The following is a 17,496-nucleotide window of genomic DNA, read 5'->3' on the forward strand; positions in this document are numbered from 1 at the left end:
TAAAAAAGCACTGAGAAAGAAGTAATTCCTTGTCTGATCTTAGGTATACTGAAGTCAATAGTAACTTATTGACCAAAAATATTTTCATTTCATAGCTCCTCACATCAGCAGCAGCACTACTGGCCTTTAATATTGTAATTTTAAACTATCACTTAGGAAAACTTCAGAGACCTGCCAATGTAAGGGGCAAATAAGCAGAACAATTCCACAACACACACATACACAAAAATAAATCTGTAATATGTCTATGTTAACAATCCCATTATGATAAAAGCCCCTTCCTTTAGTTTTACAAGTGATATAATGACACAACGTGACATGGAAACCCTTTTCCCTCCTGGACGTTTTGCCATTCCAGCAAGCACCATTTGTTCTTATTAAGCACATTCACACAAACAACAAATTCTGCTGTTCCTCTCGGTGGCCCATGCACGTGGCAGAACTGCACTGACAGACATTTGAACTCTGCATTTCAAAGACTGGCAGGTTGATGCTGCAAGGCCCTGAATGAACTGACTGATCCAAGGATATCCACAGCTCTAAACACATTCATAGCCATAGTCAGGATTAAAGGAATTTCCTGTGTAAACAGTTGCATTCACATTTGTGATCCCTTGCTGGTCAGACAGTACACATCAAGTACATCATAAGAGCAAGTTCGTAAAGCAGAGAATCTTGTTTATGCAAATGGGATGAAAATATCACAGTAGGTATCCCCTTTCTCCCTGAGCAGAGGTACTGGTATCAAAAACATTTAGACTTTTCTCCATTACCTAGGATGCCTGCATTATACATTTTCATTCTCCTTCAAGTTCCTAAAATGCAACAATAAAAAAAAATCCTTAAGGTAAACACTTCACATTTGTACCAGAACAAAGAGCAATCTATTTGCTCATATCTCCATAACAGCTTACTTTGAAAGGGCAAGTTTTACAATTCTGATGAAAATTAGGTGAAATAAGTTATTTGAAACTGAGGAAAAAGAAATGAAGAAGGAAGAAGAAACACAGCTTTTAAAGACGTGTTCAACGTACCAGGCAATATCACACAACATTCGCTTTATTTAAAGTCCACACTGAATGTCAAAAAAGTACCTGCCTTCTGCCTGGTTCTTGACATGCGCCATAACTAAAAAGTTTTATTATATTACACTAAGAGAATAAGGTGCCTTAAGAAACTACAGAAATACATCATAATGTACCTTTAGTTAGTTAGAAAGTATTTTCGATACAAAATGCCTTTCCTTTTAGATTTTACTATCTAACATAACAATACATTTATAGGAGTTTTGCAACAGGGTCCCAGAACTTCCTAATTGCTACTCTAGAAATAAGCCTCAAAGCTTTGAATATCCCATCTTAAATTTTTAGTTCTTTGTTTTGAAAGATGTGATACTCAATCTGTGATTTTAAAGAAAAACCTGTAGAGAATGTGTTGACATAATCTTCTGGATAAATTTTTCCTCTTCTAACAAGATTACCCATGAGTATTCTTCTGATAGGGTCCACAAACAGCAAACAACTCCCTTTATAGGACTCCATCATAATGCAACCTTACAAAGAACAATAAATTAAAAAAATCTGTTTCCAAAAATTGAGTTGTTTGTTTCTTGTATCTCCCAGATGGAACACACTTTTGTTAAATCATTGCAAGTGAAATTAGGCAGCTTGTTAGTGAAGCTTAATCATTCATTAGCATATTAAATTCCTGCAAAGGGACAAAATACTTCAGTTTCTGGCTGCCTGAAGATTAACAGCTAATGCTTTTTGTTTATACGTAAACACCTAAAGTCTGTATCAGGAATTAGCTAAAGAACACTGGGTAAAATTTTTATTTTTTCAAAAGTTGTTAGAGCTCAAAATATTTCTCTTTTCTGACTATTTTTATTATCCCTTCCCCTCACAGTTTTCATTATTTTCTTACAACTCTGCCCACAGCAAGGTCTTTTTGCTCTCCTTTGACATAGCTCTAGGTATTGGCTATAAATGAGTATGTTTCTTCCAATATACTTATCCAAAATGGGCAGATTTAGATAAGTGAATTTGTATTACAGAGACTCCACACATTAGCTCAACATTACACCACAAATCCATACACAAAGGGATATGGAGAGGACAGAATTATGGATGAAGGTATCAACTCTTTCTTAATAAAGTAAAATGACCTGTTTTCCTGGTCTAATAGCAGGAAATAAATGAGATTCAGACAATCAAAACTGAACTGAATCTAATACTAGATTTCATCTAGTTAAAAGAAGAACCATGCCACATGAAGCAGGTGGTTTAACATCCTCATACAGAATCATAGGAAGAAAAACCAATAACTAGCTTGTTCTCTGCACAACTATTTCAAAGACTTTGGCAAAAGCTGAGATCACAGGAAAATCCCAAAAGACCTTCACAGAATTTGAAATCTTTGCCAGATCACCTAAATTAGAGGTTTCAGTGACTTTGGCACCTGCGGACAAGCTACACACTTGTTTTATATTATTCTCCACTTTATACTGCTCACTGAAGAAGGGAAAAAGCTTCCAGGATCACAGTCACGTGTGGCTTTAGCTGGTGGGGTACAAGCCCTGTTACCAAGTCAATTACATGTCATTTTTGCTGCTTTTACTGTAGGAGAGGGTGTTCTACAAGAGAGAGGCAAAATACAACTCCAGTCTGTGAAGCAGAAAATATCAGACAGAGCCTTTTACACTGTGTCTACTGTACCATTAAGTTTTAGAGGAATAGTAGGTTACTGGTCAGTCTCCAAATGCACTAGAAGTTGATCAGTATGACTCCAGTTTCTACAAATTGACTGAGATTTCTAAGAGTCAAAGTCTGAATTGCAATAAAAGTTTAAAATAACCCCAAACAACACCATTCATGTTTCAATCATGAATGAAACAAATATAACTCCTTCTCACTTCAACTTCCTACCTTCCTAAACTTTTGCTTTTAGCTTTTGAGATAATTATGTTTAAAAAAAAATGTATCACAGCAACAGCCTGAACTCAACATAACATTGCTAGCAGTCTCCTAGAAATATGAAATTGTAGCAAAATTTATGGACAATAACACAATGTATCACCTTCCTGCTCTGTGAGCAGTCTTCATTCATTTCAAGAGTGTTTTAAAAGCACCAATACCACAATGCTAAGTACTAACAGAAAGGGCAGGCAGGCTCCCACCATGCTAATTAATTCACCTAGGGGGTTCTGGCTACAGCCCACATGAACAATTCCAAAGCTTTCCTCTCCCCTCCTACTCCTTTGTCTAATATTTTTCACTATAATCACACTTGGGAAGAAAATTACAAAGCCAAGAATGACAAGTGTGTCTTGCCTCAGCTAAAACTATTCAGAAATAATAGAAGGCAAGATCAAGAGGCATAGATATAGAAAGGCTTTTGCCCTTGTAGCAACAGAAAAATAAGTGAAACCGTTGAAGGCCATTTGATGAGGCAAATGCATGCTTTCTGTTTTTCTAGTTGAGAGGTCCAAGGATTTCCACAGCTCATTTGCTGCAGAGGTCAAATCCAATCCATGAAATTTTCTCCAAACATACAGCCTTTTTACTACAGCCATCCACGACTGTCATCTCCATCTTACCCATCTACAGAAGACTAATCACCCCAGGGTGCAGCTTAATATAAATGGCTGTAACAAGGACTTCGCACAGCAATAAAAGCCAGCACCAAAGTGTCCACAACAAAACCTTAACTCAGATTTCCCTGTGGAAGCTCTTTAAGTCAGGCTTGTGTACACACTCTCATAGTTCATTTCCAGTCTCTGCTTCCCAATGGGCAGGTGTTCAAATTGTATTGTAGTGCTTATCTCCCACTTTATCATACAATGATGTGAAAGTGGCTAACTTCACACATTGGAAAGGGTATAACCAGAAATGTATATTAATTTGCTAATTGGCCTTCTGTAGCAGATCAGAAGCCTTTCAGCCTTCAGGTATTATTTTTCCATTTTCTGAGCGTAAGAGGAAGAAGCCCATAAAAATTCTTTAGCAAACAGAAACAGATACCCTAACTACAGCACAGATCCCCTAACTACTTTCAAGTCTTTATTTGAAAACTTCAATAAATCTTAGAGAAAAAATTCAAACCCCAAAACTAAAGAGTCGTTTTCATTTTCCCTTTACTTTTCCTCCTTTCCTGCAACAAATTTCAATCCACACAACTGCACAGATTCAAGTAGGCAGAACTCATCACTCTGGGGAAAACAAATAAAAAAATAAATAAATTTTAAAAAGTAAGCTTTCTTACCTCTGAGAAGCATTTCCTTTTGACTGCTCTGGGTTTCCTCTAGATGAAGTAATAACTGGCAGGTCTTTGTTGATAGACACTGACTACAGGTCATGTGAATCGGCACAGGCAAATCTCTGATTTTCATCTTTATGGAGCATCACAGAGGAGCAGAACTATTACACAGCATCTGGAATGTGAATTGGAAAATAATTCAAGATTAATAACTTTCAGATCTTGTTTTGGTTTTTCAGGGAAAATTGCCAACAGTGGAATGACACTAATTATTACACAATCAACATTAGTTAGCGATACTAGTTTATCGTTATACTTTATGATTAGTGTGAAAGATAGTGGGGCTGAAGGCAAAAGGAGGCAGTTTTAGTCAACCTCTAAATATGGACTTCGGGAAGAAGTTCATGCAAAAGCACTTGCCTTCCAGAATGTCAAGAGGCATTTGTCCTCTATCTTTTATAACTGAAGTCCTGCTCTGTGGTGGCTTGCAAAAGGCAAATAAAGAAAAGGCTGTTCAAGAGACTTAAATGCTCTAATATGGACTCCATTACAGGATTTTAAATAGAGAGAGAAGAAATCAAGATGGTAATGGAAACAGTGCATCCTACTCAAACACATTTTTCTAATATTGACAAAAATTGCTTATTAGTATTTTAATACCACAGATTTTCACTTATTAAATATAGCTTTTAGTGAGTTTATACTATTGCTAAAGTTCTGAAGATTAAAATGTAGATCATTAGCATGAATCCATTTTGACAGTGTGTGAAAAAGCATGAACTCCCATAAATCATTCATAAAGGACACCTTTACATCTCTTCCCATAACTCCTTAGTATTATTTCATTCTTTTCCAGAAGTAAGAAGTATTGACTGCAGCTAAAGTGTCTGCTCATTATGGATCATAGTTCAGTTCCCAACTAAGCTGGATCCATTATATCAGGGACCAAACACTGTAAAATAATACAAATATTTTCTTCTACTTAAATGGCAAAAAAACCCTAAATTAAAAACTATCTTTGGCTCTGCATGTGCACACAAGGCTTTGTTTTTAATAGATCTTTTCTCAGAGCAGTTTTACATTCAAAATCTAATGAAAGAAGAAGAAACAAACCAATGCAGATTGACCTGAGGGCAAATTAAAAAAAAAAATTTAAAAAAAGTAGTATTGAAGATTATTATAGTTTTCCTGCTTATGATCAGAAAATTAAACTGGCCACAAAAATCTTATCTCACAAACACCACAGTATTATTCAACTGAGTAATGTATTTAGACTATATATAAACTATAGAAGCATCACAGACCAAGGTGGCAAAACATGGTAAAACCCAAAGAGAAACTTGACTTTAATTAGAAGGAATCAGTTCTCAAAGAAAATACAACTAAGATTTTGCTGTTTTCCTGCAACTTTAATGAATCTCTGCATTTGCTTCTCTGAACAACTAATTCATTATTATGACATAACTAGAACTGGAAACTAAACTGCCTTATCAGAAAAAAAGTGAACTTAGTTCTTTCCCTGGGGACTTAAAATTTCCCATTTTACTCATGGGTATTTTAGAGTCCTTATTTATGTTGCTGTTCAAAGAATCGTTATTGTATTTAGTTAAATCACATCAGCACACACTATTATATCATGTTCTTACCACACTTCTACATTTTTAAAGGAAGATTATATCCCGAAAAGTGAAACCAAGAAGGCAAAAGAATTCAGTGTATTTTCTTCTCCATATCCAGTTTCAGTACCAGAGTTATTGCCTAGCTGGAGCATCTTTATGACTCAATATATTTCAAAACCATTTTCAGAATATAGAAAAATAGTTTTATGAAAATAATTCATCCTTGAGTTTAATTTTACATCTAGAACATAATGGAATATTTAATACTTGTCAAGTCAACTCCACAAAGTTACTTTATACTGTTCAAATGTGGGAAAAATAGAAGACAAGGGCATATTTGCCTCAGATGGTGCAAGACTATATGTATATATCCTACTTAAATCAGTTGCAAAAGCTTACAAAACCCCCACAAAACTACAAACAAACAAACAAAAAACTCCCTAGCCATGGCTTATTTATTCCACTTAGTGCTGCTCACTGAGAATGGATGACATAAGGAGGCAGACTGCTCCCAGAACACAAGGCACTATGCAGCCTGAAAGAGCATTACATCACACTGTGTGACCCGAGAGACTTAACCCATTTTGATCAAATTGAATTTTCTGATATCAAAACTGTTCTTAGATCAGAAAAAAAAAGAAAGAAAAAGAAAAAAAAATTTAGTGCCTTAGACTTTAAATCAGCCTACTAGAAAGTAATCCTCCATCCCATAAGCAAACAATATAATTCAAAACATAAGAGGCGGGAGTCATGGTAATTCAACTTTAAGATTCTGTAATTCTTATCCAGGCAAGCTTGTTTCCTCAAGAGAACAAGTGCCCTGAAATCCTGCCACGGTGGAGCACTCCAGCAAGCAATGAACCCTCAGCATAATATTAAAACCAAACACTACACACAAATCTAAGATATACAAAAATACACAATTTTGTATATACATAAATTAAGAGTCCTCTTTACAGTTTTCAGTTAAACCAAACAGCATTCGCCACTCATTTTTTTCTTTTTCTTAGCTGAAAAACATTCAAATAGATTCTGGCAGAGTTGCACCCACTCATTCCAGCAGAAGCACAAAGCGTGTCAGCAGGACAGGCTGGAAATCAAAACAATAATGTGCTTTTCTTCCACGGTTGGAGCCTTCGTTTGGACAAGTGGTTGAGCAGCACTGACCACAATCCCCTCAGTCAGTTTGATTAGCTATGATCCCACTTACTCCCACAATCCCCTTTAATAGCCTCGGGACATTTACAAAATTGGTGCTTGGGAGATTAGGAACACCAGGTTTCTGTTTCAGAAAAGCTAAAACCAGTTATTTTCAGAATGAAGTCATACTGGTATATCATTAGCAACTAAAGATAACACAAGTGACCTCTGCTATGTTCAAGGGCTCATAAATAATTAAAAAATAAAATTTTCCTAAGTGTCTGGTTAAACCCAGGCATCTAAACCCCATTTAGGTCCCCAGATAAGACGCTTGATTTTAAAAGGCATCTGTTTACTATCTATCACAGTGCTTTTCACTGATCACTCATTTACATACATTTCCTTACCTAAGAATTACATTCTTTTAATTCAGTGCTTTAGAGGGGCACCTTTCTGTGCATTAAAGCATCTGTTCTTATTAGCAAAAATAAAAGGTGACTGTAAGTCCCTGCAAGTGCAACAGTGTATCAAAATTCAGAACTGAGGAAAAACAAAACAAAAATAAAAAGACACAGCTGCCCAAGACAACTGTGTACCTACAACCACCTCTATAAATGGAATTATAAAAAGGTCAAAGCTAAAAAATAGCAATTCATAAATACTAATTATCACCTTGCCAGTGATTGCATGATAACATTTACTAATGCATAATTGAATAGCAAAAAATTAAAAAAAACAGAGAGCGTGGGTAGATTTAATAATTAATTCCTCCCACACTAATCAGTTTCTGACTATTCTAATAAGCATAATTATATATTCTTGCTTCCTTTTTCTTTTCTTCTTCCTTTGTGAGTAACAAACTACGAGTCTGTCTTTCTAAACCTAAAGAGAAGGGGAAATATAGCAAAAATAATTTTTAGCACTTCTAAATTTCTAAATGTTTTAATTGTACCTAGGTTTGTATTTTATTACTGGATACTACTAGGATTCTTTGTTTTGCAAAACAATAGTAATTTTAAGTTACCCCGTTAGAAGTAGATCATCCTCCCTCAAGCCTTCTTCCTAAATTACACATTTGTAATCCAGTGCATTTATTTACATGTGTTATTATAAACATAAGTTAGTAGCCACCATCCACCATCCCCCACTATCCCAGCAGGGTTATGGTTAAGGACAGCTCGTCTCCACTGTCACAGGTCCGAGCAGACAGAAGGGTGGATGCTGCTCACAGTCCCAGGGTCAGCAACCTCAGGATGTAATTACACGATTACAACACTGATTTGCAGGCAGCCACAGTGAGTTCACACATGCTTTTACTGTACAAGGGATAAACAAGACTAAAAGCACAAGAGCAGCTGCCAGAAACATGGTAGGACACGCTGCTTAAAATCCCACATAGGTCTAGTGACCATGGATATTATGAGCACAACATATCACAGTAACTGTTAGCCATAGGGGAAGTGTCAAACTATTAAGTCAAATGAGAATTTTTTTTTTTTAAACTTCAACCAAATTTTATCTTTTCACAAAATTTTGTTAGACCAACACATTCTGCAGGCTAATGTTGGAACAGTGTCAATAGAAAAAAAAAAATCACAACAGAATGACACACAGCCACATGGAAACAAAATTGCTACAATGTTTGTCAGAACGCACTAAAAACACACCCCACTGTGAATAATACGGACTTCTGGCCAATGTCACAGAGTCTCAGGTCTTGCATAGCACAGCCTTCAGCAGAGTGGTAGAGAGAGATGTGCTGTGGGAGAAGGATGAGCAGCAATTCCTGTCTTTACTAATCCCAGCTGAGTTATTGTTTGACCTAACATCACATATTAGCTACTTAATTCCTCCACAGAGGCTTATTTCCTCCATGGCATTCAACAATTAATACTGCAAGCTTGCTGGCTCTGGTCAATGTGCTGCCGTGCAGTGGTTTTTGGTTTGCTTTTTTTGCTTCCTTCCCTAGAAGTGATCCATTATTTGACAAAAACACTTTAGGAGACTACATAACCCTATGGAAAGCTCGCCAGAATCAGTTTGCAACTTCTGTTTGGGCAGACGAAAAAACCCAAAACCAAACAAGTATGACAAGACAAGGAGCAAGCTGAGTGACCCTGGAATAGGTCTCAGTACCACAGGCATTCCGAGCTCCTCCCTGCACACCAACCAAAGGTAAGGTACACAACTTACATTCAAACTATCTCCAGCAGATTCACTTGCTACTGAGCCAAAATTATTATTTTAAAAGTTCATCAGGAACAGAAGAGGAAGTGGAGGACGTAAGAGCACAGAGACGTTCAACCAAGCATGTGAGGGGGATGAGCAGTAGAGTCATTAATACTTCATTCTTCTATGAAGAAATATTATATAGATTTTTTCTGGTAATTCACAAAACCATTTGAGATCTTTAGTAGAAGAAATACACCTATGAAGAATTCTGCTACAGTGAGAAAGCAATATGGGAAAGTTTGTTTTAACATTTTTATGTGGTCGCTAAAAATAGCTTAGCAAATTATAATTTGATGTCTATACCATAATAAAAACAATTTAGATTTACAGAATGGAAAAAAACAGATGGTTACTGTTTGGTTTTATTGAAGCTTCTGTAATTTCTACAAGTAGGCTAGCAGCTTATTTCAAAATCTCTCGCCAATTCCCTGGAAACACATTATCTTTTCTGAATTTCTTTAAGCTTGCACTTTTACTTAAAAAAAAAAAAAGTACCAAAATACTCGGGCTTAAGAAGTTTGCTACAAAAACACTAGCAGAATTTGAGTTAAAAATTATTGTTCCTTTGTCTAAGCAGATAACTTCACAAACATCTCACAGCCCCTCTAAATCTTTCTCCTTTGGTCAGGATGAAAGATAATATTAGTGAATATGGCAGACACAAGCAAAAGTGTATATATATGCTGCCAGTGATTAAGCAAAGTGTTTTCAAACTAGAATGGATGAGGGGGCCTATTTAATATTGGGACTGCTTTCTGACAGTTTTAATTTACACATCAAAAGAGAAATACACTCTAAGATTTTGTCACCGTAATGGTTTTGCTATTGCATTAACTAGCAATTACTGCACAATGCCATGCAAGCTGACTAGGCTTTAAATGCCAAGTCCCAATTTCCAAACCTCCTTAGGCTGTTATTTCAGCGTCTTCCACACTTTGAAGGGAGAAAATTACGAAGGTTACAATTGCATAGATTAATAATGGCTAAAAATGCCTGCAATCGCTGTTTTCCAGCCTCTGTACAAGGAAACAGAAAAATATCAGTTGTGGTTTACTCTTTCCTCTGTTCTACCCAGTATTTGAGATGCAAAGCGCAGGGGTGAAAGCCATCACAGGTTCTCTTCCCCCTCTCCTCCTGGGAAAGTGCTGGCTACCCTGGGACAGCTAATTTTGCATTTGAGCATCTCTACAATAGAACGTTGCATTGGATCACTGCCTTTGGTGGGGAAATACAGCCACTCAATGTATCTTCTGTGCACTTGAGAAATAGCAATTCCTCCAAAGAGCTCATGTAAATTCCAAATTTTAAAACACCTTGTTTACAGGGCAGGAAACAAAAAGGAGAGAATTAGGGGGAACACAGAGTTTTCTGCTTGCTCTTCTGCATCTGGATTGTCACTAATATTACTTCAGAGTTTGGGAATATTAAGTGTCCCTTCTTTCAAATGAGTTTACTGTTTCCCTCAGTGGCTTATCAGGTTTTATACACAAACTCTTCAAGGTCAAGATCAAGACAAAATCAAGCCCATATATGAAATCAGAAGGAACACTGAAGTTACTCAAAACCATGCACACATCAGAATGCAGACTGAAGAAGTTAGATGAACTGAGGAAAGCCACTAAAGAACAAACAAACAACCCCCCCACAAAACCAACTCTGCCACTCAGCCAAGAGGGTTTCTAGGTTCCACTCATCTGTATCAAGTTACTTCCCAACGTAATTTTTTCTGTGTCAAGAGATGATGCATTTTCTTTACTTTTTTGATTTCAGTTTTCCCTTTCACAGTTTAGATGTACTGCTGACCCAAAACCAGTGTGTCTTTTGCCTGCATTCCACAGTAGCCACAATTATGAACTGGCCAACTGCAAATATTCAGCTTTGATTTGCTGACTGTTTAATACAAAGGTTCACCACTGTTCTGTCAGAGCTGGATTCTCCTTCATGTACTTTGATTTGTTCTTTCTATGCCCTGGGTCAGCTCTCCCCTGAATGCCTCCAGAGCACTTAATTAATACATCACTAGGCAGACCCTCACCTGATACAAATCAGAGGTCAACTGTAACTTGCCTTAATAGAATTATGTCTATTTATGGAAATAAACAGATCATTTCTCTTTTCAAGGATGCAATAAACATTTGGGCATGGTTTTCTCTGCAATAACATTTGATCTCTTTCCTTGCAATCACCGCATTTTCTGTTCTGCAGTAGTTAAGTTCTTTTTGATGTGAAGTCAGTGTCACCTGCTAAGGTATATGAGCCAAATTCTGCAGTACAGTAACAGAAGCATCCTAAAATAGAGACAGGCACTTAGAGCTATGCAGGCTGGTCACACAGCTCCATAATTAATCCTTAAAAAAAATTTCAAAGGGTTCACATTGATTTTGATGAACGCATTTTCCTGGCTACTTGATGAAATCAAGTTGGCTTGTAATAACTTTGAGACAGAAAAGAGTAAAATAGATAATAGAGAGTCTATGACTTCATGCACTTCTTAACTTCTTACCTATTGTAGTTATTAATGACTCCTAACCAATATGCAATGCAGTTTCCTCAAAAAAAAAAAAAACAAAAACAAAACCAAACAAACAAAACCCAAAATCCTTAGGTTTCCTCCCCTGCTATTCTGGTATTGCTTCCCATCATTAAAAACATCTTCTCACTCATTTCACAGAAATACATTAATTCCTCATCAACTTTAAAGGCCAAACATAAAGCCACTGGGAAGACTGACTGGATCAGAGTTTTGCAGTAGTTCCTGTCAGGCAAGCTGGGAGCACTGAGCACTCACAAACGGTCCTTTAACTGCTCCTTGATCTCCTTAGCTGGCCCTGCTTGCCTTCCCACGCTTCTTCTTTCCATTAGTATTCAAATTTTCTGTGCTGAAAATATGACCTGTAAGGAGGTATTAATTTAAGCAATTGAAATACATGTAATACGTTTTTTTGTCTAGAGCAATTCATGAAAAGGAAAGCAGTATAGCAAATAAACATGTTTCATACACCTGTGTCAAACTGCACAAGGCATTTTTACTCTTCCTTTTTGAATATCCCTGACAAAAGAACAGTTTCCATTTACTCTCTGTAATACATGGGTCCAACTGCTGTTTCTAGAATAAGGTAACAGACATTTCACTCCCTCTCAACCCTCCACACTAGGGAGTCAACAGCTGGTTATGCAATGCACACATATGTAAATAGATTTTTTCCCTAATCTCAAAGCTTTCTACACTGTAATTTTAATCCTCTTTAACATCGGTATGAGCAACGTCCCACAACATTATTTACCTCAATGAACAGCTTCAGGAGCCTCTTTGTTAGACAGCAAGACCAAAAGATGATTCTGAGGAAGAGAACTAATGGTCTCCTATTGCAATAAATAACTGGATTTTTTTTTGTAAGTATTTGTTGACTGCAATTATTTCTTTGTTTTGTAGGAAATTGAAAAAAAAAAAGTCAGCGTTCAGGAAGAGTTAAATGTTCGTTTAAATTGACTTTAAAAAGAATTGCAGGAAGGCAAGAGAGCATTTCCCTTGATTTCTAGCTACCAAAAAAAAGTGACTTGCACTAAAAGAAGAGATGATGTCCTAGCAAAAGGAGCTAACAACTATACTGATGATCATCTGCTTTTGGATTTGCCACTCCGTGGGTACAGATATATATTCAAAAATTACACTAAGCAAGAAAGAGCTAAACATTTTACTAGGAGTTCAAATTATTTATTTACATTATCTTTCTCCTTACCCTTTAATCCTAGAAGAGGAATCTGTTTAACCTAATGAGGCTATTCAGCTGGGCCTTAATTTTCTTTAATTATTCAGTTCCTGTAAACAAACATTCCATGCTGCATCTATCAAGTCCACAAAACACGAAGCAGAAGAGAGGACTCGATGATCCTTGTGGGTCCCTTCCATCTCAGCATATTCTGATTCTCTATTTCATTTTATACCAGTTGAAAGTTTCTTCCACTCTCCTGTTAAGTGTTGCCATGCCACCAGGATCTGATGTTCAAAGAGCAAACCAGATGCCCGATTTAGTAAAAACAACAACAAAAACTGCAACACCTCACCCAAGTAAAGTTATATATATGAGCAGCTCTCACTAAACCGACTGAGAGGTGCAAGGCACTGGTGCATTATTGGTCTCATCACTCAAGGGCTTCAGGGTACACGGCGTCGAGCCTGGTGTGCATCCATTCATTTTGTGTCCTGACTTGGTGACTAGGGCTGGAATCACAGCTGCAAACCAACTAACTAATAAATCTGTTTGCAATGAAGGTCTTCCTGATGCTTTGAGTAGGAAAAAAAATGCAGTGGCAAAAACAAAGAGAGCAATACCTTCATTCTAAACCAGACAATCACTAAGTAGTTCATGAAACATAGCTGTGTGGTATCTGCAAGCACGGATCACAAGCAGACTGGATTTAGGAACTCAGTCATCTGCATTTATTCACTTCACAATTTTTTTTTAAAAGCTGTAGATTCTCATATTTATGATTTCATTGTGCTTTAATTCACTTACGCTTTAACAAGTGAAAAGGGTTTTGGGGGTTGGGAGTGGAGAAACAGGTTGCAGTTATGGTTTTAAATAATTTATTTCTCAGTTAAATCCAAGATATTTTAATGATTTATTAAACATTCTGCAGCAGTTGTATTAAACAGAGACCAGGAGAAATTAATGATGAGGTGATAATAGCTGCAGATCCTATCATTGTTACTCAGCTAAATTGATTTTCTTAGAATAGCTAAATAAAAAAAAAAAAGCTACATGACAAATTGCAAAATTTCACTGTTAAGCACATTACATACTGCTAAACCCCAAAGGGGGGGAAAAAAAAAAAGAAGAAATGTTTCTTTCCTAATTTTGAAAGTCAGAACACATATTATTGTTTTTATTAAAGTCTTCTACAAGAAATAGCTTTCCTCTTTATAGTAATTTGTTTTTCTTTAAGTTTTTTTAAAAAGAAACTACTAACTTTCTCTTTATGAGTAACACTAAGTTGCATATTCATTATAGCACGAAACTTCCATGTTCTCTTCTTTGTCCAGTGCATCCCTCTGCACCTACAGCTAACCCAGCTTTCTAAGACATCTTCAAGTTATTCCTTTCTCCAAGGAGCTTCACCTTAAAGTGCATTCCTCATAACTTTCTCTCCCTGTGAAGACAAGCAATACAGCAGCATGGGGACTGTAATGCTCAGCAAAAGCAGGGCTGGTGCCAGTCTGCAAATGGCTGCTGAAGGCAGCTGAACGTGAGCAGTCCCAGAGCCTGGCACTGATACCCCTGCATGAAACCACCTGAGCAAGTTGATGCTACTTTAGATTTTTCCTGAGAGCTGCTCTCCCTATAGCTGGGGCAGAGGAGCAGAACAGATGTCTCAGCCACACCAGTTTGCAGCTTCACCTTTTAGGTTACCTCACTACACCTCAAGCTTCTCCACGGTCATGCCCTTCTGCCTCCCCCTGCACACAGGAGGAGCAGCAAGTAAGGGCCATACAGTCCCCCCTTAAATGCTGCCACCCCTCTTTTTTCACAGGTGCCACTTTTCCACTAGCAATGTACCCAAGCTGGTTAAAAACACTGGTTTCGATGGCACAACCATCAAGAAATGTGTGCTGTACCCACAGACCTAAAAATGTGACTTTTTTTTCCTAAATTTTCCACCATCACATTACAAGTGTAATCCAGTCACCCTTAAGACAAATATTACATCATTTATAGTCCAGTAACACTGATATAATCACCTGTTTTTCCTTGAAATGTCCTTGGAAAAGCATCCCAATTCCAAGCAAGTTAGCTCTTTTCCAGCTGCACTAGAAATCTAAACTGGGGAGATCACACCTCTTAGAAATCCAGAGCCTGAAAACCCTCTGATTTAAGCAAAAAAAAAAAAGTATGTTAATTTACGAGGCTGAGCATCAAGTCAGAGGTTGCCCCCTGAATAATTACTGTCATAAGAACTTCTTAACTCCCAATTAAAAAGAAATCTTACAGAAGAGATTAGCCAGCTCCAGATGAATAATACTCGGAAAGAAGGATTAAAAAAAATATGAAAAGACTGTCCCTTATGCTTTCTTCACAAAGAAGATGTGGCCACTAATAACTTGCCTAGTTCAACAGCATATGGAAATTACTTTTTTTAATGGAAGATTTCATTTCAGAAAACAAACTTCCCCTTCTCAAATTTATTATAGCCTATTTATATTCAAGACTGTAAGTTTTTGAAATCCCATCTGCAGTAAATTACCAGACAAGCAATTTGATAAAACTTCACATAGCTCTTGCATCTTAGCATGGGTAGTTCCATCCTAATTCAGGCACGTGTCCAAGATCCAGTATGTGTTCATGCAGATCTGATAAATGATAAATACAGACTAGTCCAATACCATAAAACACTTGAAATGTCCCACAGAAAGTCAAGTAATAAATCATGTTAGGAAAATAATTCTCAGAACGACTGCACTGAAGCACAATCAACATGTAGCATCAGAAATGCTGAGCCCAAGAGTTTAAGGTAGATCTTGACTTCCAGTGCAGCCTGATGAAATGCAGCACAGGTTGTTGGACTGGACTCCCTGAACCAGCACACTACTGGATTATCTAACGATTGTGTTTGGCCTTGCAGTCATTCAGAACAGCTCCAGAGCAAACTATTGCAATAAAAAAATCTAGCTGTGCCCTACTGGGAGGTTAGCACTGTGCTGTAACCTGTAAAGTAATGACCAACACAAGCTGAGCAAAATCAGCAGGAGATGAGGGCCACTTTACCAAGGCAAACAATACCAAGTATTCTCAGGACATAACAGAACTTTTACAACAATGCATCAAAAAAGAAAGCACCTGCCGAGAGACTTGTCTGTGGGAAAGTGCCCTTTTATCTGCACAGATTTGATTACAACCATTTTGGCCAGGCAAACAGTTTAAGTCCTAAAATGGTGTGGGAAGGAAATAGCTCTCTCTAGAGGTCTCCCAGTGCAACTATTCCATTGGTAGAGCTAAACAGTATAAATTAGATTTCAGATGGAAACAGCTGGGACTCAGGGTTATTAAACAGGGTAAACAAAAACAGTAGAAATAATTATTAGGGCTGCTGAAATGAGACCCCACAGTATCTATCCAGAAATTGCATCATGTAGTCCATTTTGAAACTTTGCTTGAAGTAATTTGCAACTCTTGAAACTAGTTTTATTACCATCCAACATCCGTTCCAGGCAAAATCAAAATGTACACCCTTGAACTTCTCTTTCAACTACTGAATCAGCCTAATCAATGCCCAAAATTCTTACCTGCCTCAGCACACCTGTGTATCCCAGCTATATCCATGAGGATAGTGCTGCAGGTCTTTGAATGAGCTATACCTCTACTACTAATCATATTCATTATTTAATAAATTGATGAAGACATTCTTCAACAGCAATGACAGCACAGGAGAGGATGACTAAGACCTCCTTAAAAGCTGTAACCCCCATGTAAGAGGGGTCCCTCTCAGTCACTTTTAGGGAGGGCAGAAATCTCTACACATCTCTCATTTTATCCACCATAAACCACATTGAAAATAGCTGAGGACCTGATATTGTCTATATATATATCTCAAGTCTGCATCCCTGAGTTTTATTTTATTTACTTCGGTTTTCATTATAGTAACTGCTCTATAATCAAATTATCTAAACTTTTGTAAGATCAGTCAGAATCAGGTCTTATTAAACACTTATTAAATAAGAAAAGCTCCAACAGTCTAAAGAGGTCTGGTCTGTGTGGCCTTTAAAAGTTGAATTCTGTAAGACAGCGTTCTGAATTACTGGCATATTGGATTGATTGTAACAATAAACAACTTATCCTTCTTTAAATAGTTTTGGATCCTAGAAAGCTGTTATGATACACGAAGTAGCATTACTAGGGGAAAAAATAATAATGAGTAATGCCTGCATCTCAAGCATTCCTATCTGGAAAACTGGACTAAAGATGACCTGTTTTATAACTGGCTGGTAAAATTTATGCTTCTGCAGCAATTTATTTATAAGATAGGAGGGTGGAAAATCAATTTATAGTCAGCTGTGAAGTTGGGAGGAGGTAGTAATTCAAACTCACTTGATTGGATTGCACAGTTGTTTTGGTAGGGGCTTTTTGATTTGATGGTGTTTGGCTTCTTTTAAAGAAAAGCGAAGATACAATAAGTATAGAGTAAGATAGGGTATAAGAATAGAAAAGATAGAGTAAGAATTCTTCTTTTATGTAGAAAAGTTATTAGGATAGAG

The sequence above is a fragment of the Neopelma chrysocephalum genome, unplaced genomic scaffold (assembly GCF_003984885.1).
Source record: "Neopelma chrysocephalum unplaced genomic scaffold, ASM398488v2 Primary Assembly neopelma1_70, whole genome shotgun sequence".
Classification (NCBI taxonomy): Eukaryota; Metazoa; Chordata; class Aves; order Passeriformes; family Pipridae; genus Neopelma; species Neopelma chrysocephalum.